This window comes from Ambystoma mexicanum, chromosome 3q, assembly GCF_040938575.1.
Source record: "Ambystoma mexicanum isolate Mex_15411 chromosome 3q, UKY_AmexF1_1, whole genome shotgun sequence".
Taxonomy (NCBI): Eukaryota; Metazoa; Chordata; class Amphibia; order Caudata; family Ambystomatidae; genus Ambystoma; species Ambystoma mexicanum.
In genome coordinates, this window is record NC_090926.1 from 503,240,868 (window position 1) to 503,255,735 (window position 14,868).

Here is a 14,868-nt window from a genome sequence, read left to right on the forward strand (position 1 = left end):
CGGGAGGACATATTGAAGCATTTCAGGATCTAGTCATCAATGATTTGAGGAAAATCAGAAAGACTAAATGCAACTATAGGGACAACCTTACACGTCAAGAACTTCATGTTCTTAAGGATCTCAGCATGTTATCAGACTGCATTATAAAACCTTCCGACAAAGGCACGAATATTGTGGTGATGAACCGTGTTGACTACATTAACGAGGCGGTGAGACAACTCAATGATCAATCCTGCTATGCGAAATTGGGTAAGGATCCCACTGCAGGTATGAATATGAAACTTTTTGACTTGCTGAATACTTATAAAGACAAAGGTCTACTAGAGGAAGACATGTGCAAGTACCTACATCCAAAATTTCCAGTGATGCCAACTATCTATTTTTTACCTAAAATACACAAGAACATGAGGAAGCCTCCAGGACGCCCCATTGTAACACTCTGTGGGGCACTATATGAGAACACCTCAAAATTCGTGGACGAGACTTTGGTGTCCTTTGTAACAACGCTTCCTTCTTATTTGAGAGACACCAAAGATTTTCTGAATAAGATTGATGGCATCACCTGGGAATATACATACCTGCTCACCACCCTAGATGTAGTCTCCCTATACACCTCCATTAGACATGAAGATGGGTTACGGGCCTGTGAATATTTTCTCCACACCAGGTCTATGAATTTTCTATCACACAGTCGCATGATATTGGATATGATTCACCTTTGTCTAACCAATAACTGTTTTATATTTGATAAAGAGTTTTATATACAGCTCCAGGGTACCGCCATGGGGACAACTTTTGCTCCTTCGTACGCCAATTTATTCATGGGTTGGTGGGAGAAGTTTGTTGTTTGGGGCTCAGAGTACAATGGTTATACATCTAAAATTGTACTCTGGCTGAGGTATATAGATGATTTATTCATTATCTGGGATGGAACCAGCTCCGAGTGGTTAGACTTTGTGAAGAAACTTAACACCAATGAACTAAATCTGCAGTTTACAGAGACTGCTATTGTGTTTCTTGATATTCTTGTTAAAGTGGCCCTCGAGGAACTTGTTACGGAACTTTATAGGAAACCGACAAGTTCAAATATACCACTACATGCAAAGAGCAATCATCCCACCTCCCTGAAATGGTCTATACCATATGGCGAATTTGTTCGGATAAGAAGGAATTGTTCTAGACTGGAGACTTTTGATGCAGAATGCAGATATATGGCTCATAAATTCAAACAGAGAGGTTACCCCAAGAAAATATTGGAACGAGCATATCATAAAGCAAGGGACCAAGACCGTTCTTTATTATTAACAACTACAGTGTTACCATCATCACAAGAATGTCAGAATGAGACACATCTCATTCTTACATATGGCACGAATTCTCTAAACATACGACAGATTATGAGAAAACACTGGCATGTTCTACAATTGGATGAACATTTGGGAGGGATCCTGGGAGACAGGATGAACATTACATTCAGACGTTCTGCCTCACTTAAAGACAATCTTGTCTCTAGTTTTATGAGTCCTTCCTCGCTCCCTAGCGGCTCTACCTGGCTACATACATCAAATATAGGCTTTCAAAAATGCAGGAAATGTAAGGCCTGTCAGTTTGCCAAGGATGTCTCTAGCTATGATCACCCTATTTTGGCTAAAAGTATTCCCATCACATCGCGAATCACCTGCGACACCGAGTACGTGGTTTATGTGCTCGCGTGTCCGTGTGGTAAGTGGTACGTTGGAAGTACCATAGGAAGACTTGAGCTGCGGATGTTGCAGCATATTCGAGCCATTAAAAATGTTGATGTAACATACCCCATGGCTTTACACTTTAAAGAAGTACACGATGGTAAGCTTGATGGCTTTACATATTTTGGCATTTACACCATAGCCAAACACCCTAGGGGTGGCAATAGAGAATTGGCACTGAGACAGTTGGAAACTAAATGCATTCTTGACCTTGACACGAAGAAACCAAGAGGTCATAATTTGCATGAAGAACTTTATACTTTTTTAGGGACCTAATGATAATACCTATTTCCCCTAATCGATGTCATTAAGAGTTATATTGTTGTTCTTCCTTTTTTGGCATGTATAAGTGATGAAACTTTCCATTCTGTCTTATCTTTATCTCGCAAACCTTCATTTTCATTTGCATTTACCTCTTCCACCCTTTCTCTCTTTTTTATACCAGCTGCTATTAGATCTGCTTTTGGTTTCTGTAATTCTATATTTCTGTTTCTCTTTTTTTGTTAATTATAGGTATGTAATGTACATGCCAGTGGTCACTGTGTTTCCCCTCAGGGTCTGAGGTCATGTTTGAATCCGCACTGCTTTAATCTAGGGGTCACCCCCTTTTTGGGTTAAGTATATAGATTATTCTACAGGGCTCACTAGAGTATGTATTTCTTTCCCCTACTCCTAGCACAGCAGAGGATATATTTCTGTTTTTAGAATTGTGATGTATTTGTTCCTCATCACATCTTTTTCTAATTTTGTTTCATGTAAGTGCGTCAAGGTTACATACATAATTGGGTATCTATTATCCTGTCTCTGTCTCACTATCCCCTCTCTTTTCCTGCCTTTTTATATATCTCTTCCGCATCTAACAAATGTTTTTTGAATTTTAGATCCATAATTATTACATGTTGTGCAAGAATGTTGCTCTCTACTATGCTGGCTGTGTGAACTATTTTTAAAGATTGAATTTCTGGTTTAATGTGTATATTGTAACCATCTTTTTGCCATTTTGCACAAGTCAAATGTTTACAGGCACTATGCACTTTATATTAGGCACTTTGTACTTTATGCTAAACATGCACTAGGCACTTTATAGCAAATAGGCAATCAGCACTTTAGAGACCAGGACTAGTTCACTAGGAACCATATATCAGGGTTGGTGCAGTCCTATAATTTTGCATAGGGCAGTACATCCAACTCGTATGTTCCATGTAGTCACACAGTATAAGTTTAATTGAGGATTGCATGTAACATTCTCGGTCCTTTTTTTTGCCCATAATTAAATATAATAATGGGTTATGTGTGTAGATTATAATTCCGCATTAGATTGCAAAAGGCGGATGCAAGATCTGGGGATACCTTTATTTATCGCAAGCCAAAGAACATACATACACGGGGTGTTAAATGAGCGTATATTTTTTCGAGGCTGCTACTAATATGTAAGCGAAATGAGAACTATTATATGCATTTTGGGTTTTAACATGCTCTTAATATGTTTATTCTCCCATTTGGAACGTCACGCACTAAGTGCTAATTATCCATGTGGTTATGTTATTTATAATATGTGAGATGTTCAATTATTCTCCATTTTTGGTTTAACGATTGAGCAAGTGTTAATAATGCACGTAATATCGCTGAGAAAGTGGATTTATACACTTAGCAGCATCTGACATGTGCTCAAACATTGTGGTAATTACTAAGCTTCTTTATACATTCAAAGATGTCTGCCACCGAAATGCAATTCAAGCACAGCCTGTGAAAGGGATACATTCTATCTGGTATAGAGATCAAAGAGACTAAGTACCCTTTTTAAAGTCACCTTGTTTATGTTTGCACTTTCTAACGTGATCAAGCGGTCTGTGCACCGTGAAACGCGTCATTTTCTGGTCTTTTTTCCTTATCATGCTGACATTAAGAATAAAGCATTGTCAGTTTGGACTAACATTGGAGTGTTTTTACCTCTTTGTAGAGAGCTATTAGGCCTTCTCTACTGTTCTTGGGAGTGCATTTCCGCCGACTTTTTTCCCGGTTCCATCCAGGATCTGGGAATTGGTTCTTTTCTTCATATATATATATATATGTAAAGAATCTGTCTGGATGTTCCATGACGTATTGTAGCAAACCAGGACCCCATGAACAGAAGGGCTGAAAGTGTGGTGCAGTAGAAGAAAACAGCTGACAATGAGGGATTATTCGACAAAGGTTGTCTGGCCCAGTGTCAAGGGTTGGGGCAGCCAAGAAACTGGTTATCTATTCAAGAAGATACAATGAATGTGAGAAGCGAGGCGAGTTCCTGTTGATGAGTAATGGAAAAACACTAGAAGTCCCAGGTTTTATCATTTAATAGTGTTAAATGTGAAAGAAAGAGCTCAAACATGTTCTCCTGTCACATGGTCTAGATAAAAATAGACTTTGGGCAAGCTACACCGAGACTTGAAGATAAGACAATGTCTGCACTACCTTTTATTCTCAGACGCAGTGATACTTTGAAAGGCTGAGTACAAAGACAATTTCAATGGTAGACAGCAGGAGTGATGGTGGATTATGGGCTAATTGGTTGGGGAGGTATTGTCAAGTCCAACACAGAAGCACCTGGGGTACCAGCTTGTGTGCTGCTGGTGAGTGGAATATTCCAGAAGGGTACAAGCGTGCCAATCAATCATAGAGGGCCACACAGTAAAGAGCCTTGTAGTTTGAAAGCCAATGAAACAACGTGTATTTTATGACAGGGAAGATGACTTGCACTAGGGGTGGGCATAGCTGTTCACCTGACCTTGGAGACCCATTCACCATGTTGTCCCCCATAGAAAGTGTAGCTAGTTGTTCCCCTTGAGCCTATCACAACCTCAAGTTGGTTTCCTTATTTTGCCACTTAGTAAGAAGTCAATAATGACAAATTTATACTATATAAAGGTACTTTTTTAATGAAATGCTTTGAGAGTTCTCGAGAGAGACTTTGTGCGAATGTCTGTTGATGTCCGTTTTACTTGCTGTTTTAGGACAATTGCAATTAAAAGAGTTATGTTTTTTCCAACTTCCTGGTTCGGTCTTATTATTGGTGTAAGAGTAAAATCTGCATCCCCTTCCATGCCATATAGCGCTACCTTGCTTAAAGGGCCTATGGGTTGACAATGATCCAGCACAAATTATAGGGTTCTAAATGAGTCCAAAGTGCAAAAACCAATCATATCTGTGTGGGGAGTTTTTTCTATGTCGCACGATCTCCAATGCTAATTATTTTTCTGTCTATAAAATGTTTCACTTTGAGGCCATTTCTTTGACAGCGCCTTTTCAAGCATTTCTGTTCGGCATTCTGTTCGAATTTGCTGTGCCCTCTTGAGTCTTGGGCACTGAATAAAAATGTGTTATTTCTTGGACCAGCTTACACTCCTTTTTGACTACTTTTGTAATTTCCCCATCCATCCCATTTAGCACTACCTCACTTAAAGGGCCTTTGGGTTCAGGTGGTAGCAGAGGGAGGATGGTTCAGACGCATTGACCAGTAGATCTCTAGTGTTAGGGTGATCGCTAAAGGTGTGACGGGTCCCCCTTTGACGAAATCCCTCCTGGTTTCCACTGGCACTGCGCAGACTTAAGGCAGCGATGGTTGATTGGAGGAGGAGGATGATACCAAAGGTCTTGAGCTGAAGAGCAAATGGTGAGCAGATTGAGGGCACTGCAAAAATAACGGAATGGGATTGTGGTAATGAAAAAAAGTAATAGGGGGGTTTGTTTAGTGTATAACGAGGAGCGTTTTATAGAGCCCGGTCTCCTACGTCAAGGCAAGTCTAGAAGGAGTAATTTCAAAACCGCAAGGAGGTAAATAGGCAGCACATTAACATGTTTATGATAGGGAACGACTGAAACTCCAATCGGGGTATTTTAGGGGCTAGGAGAAAAGGAGTACCATGGTGTATATGTGAAAAATTGATTAGTCTTTCTGTTTGTGTATTTTGTAATTGGAAAGAGGTGTCAAAGACCGACAAGAGTAAACTGTGATGTTAAAGAAGAGATAAAAGTTGTTATTTATTTTTTAGACTTTTTCTGCACCGACTGTATAGATAGATGGAGGTCATTGAGAAGTAGAGGCTTTGAGCGGCGAAGGATGGAGTGCGCTCATATTTGTTGTTTTTCTGAAACGTATCTGTGTAACTAACAGTAAGTATTGACAGTCAATTGAGACTTGGCACAGTGGGGGATGTCACTCCACTGATGCATCTGTGCAAGACGCTACCAAAACATGTGCCTTAACTTAAACAGTATAGTGCGGAGTGGGTATAGGGCACAGCAGACAAGATATTCATGCCATGGCCACAAAGGGGATCGCTGTCAAAAGCTGTTTTGCAACTCGTGACCACATACTTGCACGGTGCGCAAAGAAAGAAGGAAGAAATTGGAGAAGAGGCTGGCTATTTTAGAGCTCTGGAAAATGTACCAAGGGAATAGGGAAGAAGGTGTTGAGCCTTCTGCTTCCCTTACCTGCCCAAAGTGAACAGCGATATTACAGAACATGTAGGATTGTATCCGTTAAGGTAACTAGAAGTGGCGACAGGATATAGTAATCCGATATATGAACCACCTGCCTACAGCAGTGATGATAGTCCTGAAGACACTAAAAGAAAGGAGGAGATCTTTAAGATCTTACAAGACAAAGAGGAGAAAAGTGAACAACCAAATATATCGACAGACATAAAATGAGAGATTAAGAGATTGAAAGGGGAAAAGGATAAAGCTGACAATGTAACACTAGTACAGAACAAATGGATGGGTGGGAAGATATTTCTCAAGCTCAATGGGATAGAAGAGATAGGGAATGAGAGAAAAGATTGAAAGAAGATGATCACAAGAGAAAGAATAGGCAGAAATGAGAATAGATATATCAGGAAGAACAGCAAAGAAAGGAAAAAAAGGACAGAGGCATGAAAGAAAGTATGACAACAGGCAGAGAGTAATCCAAGGACGAGATATGCAAGAAAAGAAGAGAGAAGAGGAAAAAGCACAGGAATTATGAGATAAAAGAATCCAAAGACAAAGGGAAGAAGAAGAGCGTAAAGTGAATGAAAGAAGGGAAGAGAATAGATAAGAAGAGGTAAGGGTTAGACAGGAAGCGAGAAAGCAAAGGGAATTAGATGAAGACACGGAGCTAAAAAGAAGACAAAAGAACGCAATATTGATCACATCCAGAAAGAGTTAATGGAACCGAGTCCAGTAATATCATGGGACAATATAGAGGAGTTCCTCCCATCACAAAGAGCAATGTCATTACTATATAGGATAACCCTAGATGAGAATTTTGACATAGGGAGTATAGGGGAGAGGATCAATAAAGCCTATCAAGACTTAAAAGAAAGTAGAACATTGGGAAGCCGGGGGAAGGGAGAACAATCCCTGGTCCTCCAATCATGAAGCGAGGAAAGAGACCCGTTCAGTCTTGAGCATAGAGCCTTGTCCTTAGACAGGCTGACTTTAAATAAGGGTGATGGGGACAAATGCCTTACTAGTTGGGGACTAGATATGTCAGACAAAGAGAGAGAAACCTTCCATGGGGAGGAGGGAGGAAGCGCATGCGGTCCCGAGGGATGTCTGCAGACAAGGAAGTGAGATGGTCTGATCTAGAGCAGAATAAAGATAGGACACCAGATCCTGTAGCACATCCAGAGCAACGTAAAGAACGATTGAATAGTGAGAGGAAGAGTTACCACCATAGGTGTGCAGGTTGAGATCATTGCCCGGTAGAAGGCAATCAGGAATCATTGTCCCCACTAAGGATAGGCAGACAATGGGAGCCAATTGTGGTTTTGAGTTCACGCAGTTCCTGTTACTGGAGAAAGGAGAGGCCAGAGTGCAGTATATTCTCTGGCCACAAATGGATAAGGATAATTTAAGATTCAAACTTCCCAGTTCAAAGGTGGGTATGTGGAAATGAATTTATGAGCTAGAAAAGATGACATGAGGAAATACTCTGGCAATAGGGGACATTAAGGATCTCCTAGCAGCCATTCCTGGGGAAAGGGCTGATGACATTTGGATGAGAGTGGGTTACTCAAGTGTCATGGTACAGAACACAGCGCACGATGGAGCACCATTTAATAATTGTAGAGCAGATGTCTGGCGAGCACTCAGGAAACAGTATCCTGATACGTCAGATATGGGTGCAATTATGGCAATTAAGATGAAAGATGAAGAAGATCTGCTTGCTTATATTCAAAGTATGCAGGAACTGTGGACTCTTGAAACAAGGGAGCCGTGGTGGAAATCAGTGGCAGCATTTTACCACATTCTATGTCAGGGATCACCGGTGCAAGTACAGCGACGGCTTAAGAAATTGGTGGAATGGAAGGGAAGCTATGGGCAGAGACACGGTTGACTTAAGTGCATCACTGTCAGCTGTTACAAGAGAAACATAAGAAGAAAGATGCTAGAAAACTTGAGGAAGCCAACTTATATCAGAAGAAATTGACGAAGTATGCCATAGAAGGGGCGGTACTGACAAGCGGAGAAGGATTGGAAATGCAGCAAGCAGTAGGTACATTGAAGGCGAATAAGCAATGCCAGATAGATCAAGGAGGGAAAGGGTTTATGCCAATAGGCCGGGGAATGGGCTACAGAGGAAGGGGTGGTTTTCTGAATAATCAAGGCAGTTTTTGGAATATGCACAATGATAATCAGAATGTGCAAGGAGTATTCAGCTAAGGGGGGCTGGACAGAACAGTTCCTCCTATATGTTGGCCATGAGAAGCCAAGGGTATGTACAGAATGGGCAATTCTCAAGAGGGGGGACATCTTATCCTCCAGCATATAGTTCACAAGCTAGGGATGGGTTTGCCCAAGATCAGACAGTGTATCAAGCACAAGCGTCGCAAATGCAACAGGCATCGAAGTCACAGCAATCGCCATTGAATCCGCTGCAAAGGCAGTCACAGCATTCACCCATGCAGATACAGCAGAATGCAAACACGGGACAGTTCTTGACACCTGGAGCACGGGGTGTCACTGTGGTGGGGGAAGTCCTTTTACAGGTGCAGGCATAATCATGTACCCACAATAGGACAGCTCACAGGGTGACTTGATGTGTTCAGTACTTTCAGTGACACCAGACCCTCAAGAGGAACCAGAGGTTGATGTGACGATAGGAGGCTAATAGTTTTCTTTTTTAGTAGACACCAGGGCTACTCGTTCATTTATACGAGAGGGAAAATATCCAATGTCGGGAAATGCCATGAATGCGCAAGGTTTCTCCGGAGCTACGTGTCAAGTTCCTTTTAGTGATGAATTACCAATCTCCATAGGAGAGTGTGACATGTCTGTTCCATTGTTGTATTCAAGGAAGAAACGGGTAAACATTGTAGGACAAGATTTAATGACAAAGCTTAATATGACAATTTATTTTACAGATGAAGGCATAGTGTGTTCTACTCCAGGGGTACATCATATGACATTTATATTGGTTTTTACATGGCACATGTCTCTGTGAGGACTGTCATTAGAGCCAGAAATGTTTCTTTATGGGGTACATATTTTGTTACCATGGCACCCGGCTTAGTGAAAAAGATTATGAGAATACCTGATGAGTTTTTGTTCAGGCCAAAGATACCTATGGACAAAGAAGGGGGCAGACTATCCCACTTTAGATGAATGCAGTCATAGTGCAAGGGGAATCAGCCATGCTCAAAGTAACAGATAACAAGGGCAGGCCATGGAGAACAGTGATTGCCATTGAGGAAGGGTATAGATTGACTGACGTCACTGACGAGGATATGTTTGATATGATATGATATTGTATTTGTATCGTGCTCCTAACCAAGTGTTTCAGAGCACGTTTAGAGATGATCCATCAGATGATGAAGTAATATTCGAGATGAGTATTACACATTGGATCAGAATAGAGAAAATTTAAATCCTACAGCGAATGGTGATAGTGTGGCAGTGCCCAGAATGTTTTAATGAAGATTTGGAAAAAGTGCCAAATTCTTTATACAGGCAGCTATGATGTAGGCCTATTCAAGAGGATAGGGGAGGCTAAGATTAAACTGAAGACTGGAGAAATTATACCTCGAGCAAGGCAGTACCCAATGTCTTGAGAGGTGGATGATGGTATTTTTAAAACAATATCAGCCCTGATGGTACAAGGTATTTTAGTGATGTCAGGGTCACCGTGTAATACAGCGGTGTATCCGATTAAAGAATTGAAGTGTGGGGTTGTGGAGATTTATGCAAAATATGAGACCAATTAACCAGATTGTAGAGGCAGAGTTTCCTTAAGTTCCAAATCCGGCAACAATATTGTCTAGTATCCCATCATTATTTTACAGTGATTAACTTGAAAAATGTGTTTTTCTCAATCCCCTTGCATAAGGACTTCCAGGACCTTACATCATTAACGTTTCTTCAAACTAAACTGAAGAGTACTCGTTTGCCCCAAGGGTACTGTAAGTGTCCATCAATCTTTAATACAGTCCTGCAGATGGACCTTAGCAACACTGATTTGCAAAGTGTTGTGCTACAGTACGTAGATGATATTTTGGTGTGTAGCAGGTCAGAAGATGAGTGCAGACAAGATTCAATTCAGTTAATGACTATTTTAGCAAACAAGGGATATTCAGTGGATAAGGAGAAGTTAAAATATAGTCAAACAGAGGTGTTGAATATAGGTCCATTAATCTCACATGAGGGGAAGAGAGTCACACCTGAAAGAGGTGAGGCAATCATGAAAACAGGAAAACAACACACGGTAAAACATATACAACAGTTTTCGGGATTATGCAGCTATGTTAGAGCATGGTATTTGATTATAGTTCATACACAAGACCCCTTTTGCAGGCTCTGAAGACAGCTCAAGTCAACAAGGAAAGGATAGAATGGACTGAGGAAATGGAGGAAGGGTTTGAAGAATTAAAGAAAGTAATTTGTACAGCTCCCGTTTTAGGAATTCCCAACTATGATGAGGCATTCTTTTTGTTTTCACATACAAATGGGACACTTATGACAGCAGTGCTTACACAGAGTACTACATTGGGCTACAAACCCCAGGAATATTACAGTGGGATTTTAGATCCAGTTATGAGAGGGCAGTTTCCTTGCGAACAGTGGCTGGAAGCAGCCACGTTCACAATAGAGAAGTCTACTAGCATTGTGATAGGGTATTCTATGACATTGTTTGTTGAACATGATTTGTTTGCCATTTTGGAAAAACCTAAGGGAACATTGACATCTCAGCGGGCTTCCGCATATGAGGTAGGCATGTGGAATTCAGCAATCAAAATAGTCAGGTGTAAAATAGTGAAACCTGCCACGTTTGTAGCTGAGCCTGTGGCAGGGGGTGAACATCTGCATGATTGTGCTAGCTATGAGGAATTCTATGATAACATCCCATGAGTAAATGTAAATGTGATGGCATGGGGGGAGATACTCTTTATTGATGGGTCTTCAAAAATGTATCAATCTGAATGGGAAAGGCATTCCAGTTCAGCTGTGGTAATACACACCGCCAATGATGAATTTCAGGTTGTAGAAAGTGCAAGAATACCACCTCACTTTTCAGCGCAAGCAGCAGAATTGGTGGGGCTTATTGTCGCGCTCGAGAAAAATGCAGGGCAGAAAGTGACGGTGTACAGTGACTTTGCCTATGTGACATCAACCATGCACGCAGGACTAGCATGTTGGAAAAGAAGGGGCTACCTCCAAATGGACAGCGCTCCAGTGCAACATGCAGCATTATTGGACAGGCTTATTAAGGTACTACAACTCCCAGTAATAATAATAATGATTTGCCACTTATATAGCGCTATTAACCCTCAGGAATCTGAGCGCTGCTTATTATTACCCACGGTGTGTGGTGCTTATTTATCGACCTCGGAAGGATGAAAGGCTGAGTTTGGCCCCACCGGGATTCGAACCTGCATTAGCAAGCTCTGCACGGATGTCAAAGCGAGCGCTCTACTCGCTGTGTCACTTGACCAGCTGTAGCCATTGCAATAGTTAAATGTGCAGCACAAACTAAGCAAACTAACTTTATCTTTCGCAGGAACTAAGATGCAGATGAAGAGGCCAAAGAGGTTACATATTCACCAGATATTTCAAGTTTTGATACTCCAGATGTAAAGGAAATATTAGTCACAATTATGATTGTAAATGAAGGGTTTAATCATTTTCAAGAACAAAGTTGATGGAGGTTCAAGGCAGTGCACAACATTAAGAGCAAGACTTGTAGAAACAAATGGGGTGTTCTTTATCGCCCTCCGAAGCATTGTGGTGACAGGACAGCACTGGAAAGCCAGTGAGGCCTGTAGCCGTGTTGAGGGTAGCAGTTGAACAGCTGCACTACCCTGTGCATGTAACTAGGGAAAGCCTCACAGCAGCTATTGCAGAGGACTGTTTCGTACCAAACCTGTTAGAACATGTTGCATTGTATGTCAAAGGTTTACCGCTGGGCATACACTGCAAACCATCAGAGAAGTGATTCCTCAACCGAACGGTCCTTTTCAGCATTTACATAATGACTATGTTGATTTGCTGCAAGGATGTTTTGGATACAGGTATATGATAGTGGTGCTGTGTCCCTTTTCTAGGTAAATCGAAGCAGGTCCTTGTACCCACCCTGATGGAACATGCGCAGCAAAGTTTTTAGTCTGAGAAGTCTTTCCCAGATGGGGAGTATGTGAGGTGTTGAGATTCGACAATGGGCCCCATTTTGTTAATGAAGTATTTGAACATATTAGCCTATTGCTTAGTATAAAACACACTTGTTCTTCTGCTTATCACCCGCAAGTGAATGGAACATCTGAGAGACTCAACAGTCTACTTAAAGATAGAATTCCAAAATTGAAATTGACATTGAAGAAGAGATGGCTTTATTGCCTGCCCCTTGCATTATATGCATTAAGGAATCAGCCTGGGTCGCACCAACACCTCACACCCCACAAGCTAGTGACAGGGAGGTGAATGAGAACGCCTTTGCCTCCTTCATCAAAGAGAAGAAGTGATGCCCAGAAGACTGCAGAAATGTTAGGAAATGAGTTAAGTGCTTATTTGAAATGTATGACCGCTACTAGCTCTATAATTTCATATCAACTCAAGTGCAAGGGGGCTCGGTATCAGGACACAGATGAAGACCATTCAGCAACCAGACTTCAAGAACTACTTCCGGTACCTAGATTATTTGTGGGAGATTCAGCCCTAGTGCGTAACCTAATAAGAATGTGACACAAGCCCCGTTTTAGTGGTCCCTATATTGTTGAGAACATTATTCCCTGAGCAGTAAAAGTCCAAGAGAGATGCGCATGGATCCACTTAAGTGATGTAAAGCCTTACGCTGGTGAGACCGACACATCCCCAACCATTGAATCAGAAGCAAGACAAGAAGAAATTCAGCACGTGCGGACTCGTCGATGACGAGGAAGAAGGATGTCAAGGTTGGAGATTAAATGAATGCAAATGTGCATTTGGGCTGTGGCTCACCCTGGAAACTCTTCATAGATATTATAGCAGGAGTGCAAAGCTCAGTTCTCCAGTCATAGGAATAATTGAATTGGACTTTAGAAAGTGTTGATGTACTAAAATATCCCAAATCTGGAGTTTGTGTTTGACGACTGGAAACGTGAGCAGTATCCAGATACATTCCTCACTGCATTTCTCATTGGTTAATCCACTGGTCCTGTCAGATGTTGACGCCCACAGACTACTTCTCGCTGTCTTTGTTTACGTTCTTCAAGCTTATCCTGCTCTTGTTGGGCACAGTACTAATATACATGTTTTTCTGCAAGATCCTAAAAATGGCACTGCAATTAGGAGGTCACTTGTTGTGGTAATTGAACAGATCCTGAAGTTACCTGATCATTTAACAAGTCCGCCTAATTAAATAGGTTTTTTCTTCCTTAAAGCAGTACACAGGCACAATGAGGACTGTCGAGAATGGTACAGTTTTGGAAAGTGAACAAATTCAACAACATGTGGAGAATCATTAATGGTGGGAACTAATGTATTGGGGCCATAAAATATGTGTGCTCAACATTTATTATGTTTTTTTCTGATTTTGCTAATCCATACTGTCTTCTTTATTGGTTGAAGTAACGTAGAAGTCCATTTGATTCTTCCAACTCCAGTGACTTATGTAGCATTATCTGTTACAGAAAGTCTAAGGCCATTTTTGATTATCCCCACACCGTTGTCACATATAAGGTCACCCATTTCTCTGACAAGTGTTCCTATGATTCCCCCTATAGGAAGGGCCCTTATTGATGTACCTCATGAGAATTATGTACACACCCTTCTTTCAAAGGGGAGACACAGGAGAAGTACAAGGGAAGATGATTATAAGTTAAATGATTATCCTGACAGTACAGCACATTTGGGGAATAACATGTGGTATCAGCACATGAATAAGGTAGTATAAAGGACCCCTAAGGAGAGTTGCTATGTCTGTGCTCTCATACATTATGCCATGGGGAATCCTAAGATATTCATAGCTATAGAAATAGCAGCCCAAAAAGCTCACTGCCTGACGCACCTTGCACTCTGCCATACAAGAAGTCAGTTCCAGGGTCCAACAGCCTCCTTGGTGTGGGTGACCAACTCGACCGCTCCAGAAGAGGATGATTATGTGCGAGTTGTAAAGACAAGAGCGAGAGCACACACCAGAGATCATGTGATAAGATATGAACAGCCTTGAATGAATGGAGCAGGAATCTGATGGGAAATAAACAAAAAGCTCAATTGTCAAGGAAAGGACTCTGAAGAAATACAAAGATGCATAGGAGAGAGGCCAGCTGCGAATCAAGAGAACTCTACTTTTTGCAGATGGATGAGACGAAGGCCTGATTGTGTGTAAGGCACCAACACTTACAGGATACTACAAGCCAGTTATAAATACTGTAGAGAATGAATGCAAACAGCATTGGCCAAAGATTGCAAAGTTGCTGACACGGGTAGATGATAAAGGAGGCCTGCTGCAGATAGTGCCTCTGGCTAGTGCAGAACTATGTTTCAGAAATAATGGCACAAGAAAAGTTGGAATGAATCAGCAGTGCGGTCATATTTTCAATGTACCAGGAATGAAGGATGGAACAGTAGTGATAATGGACCACTACTGGGCAGTGGTGATTCCAAACAGTGACCTGAACATTGGGGCATTTCC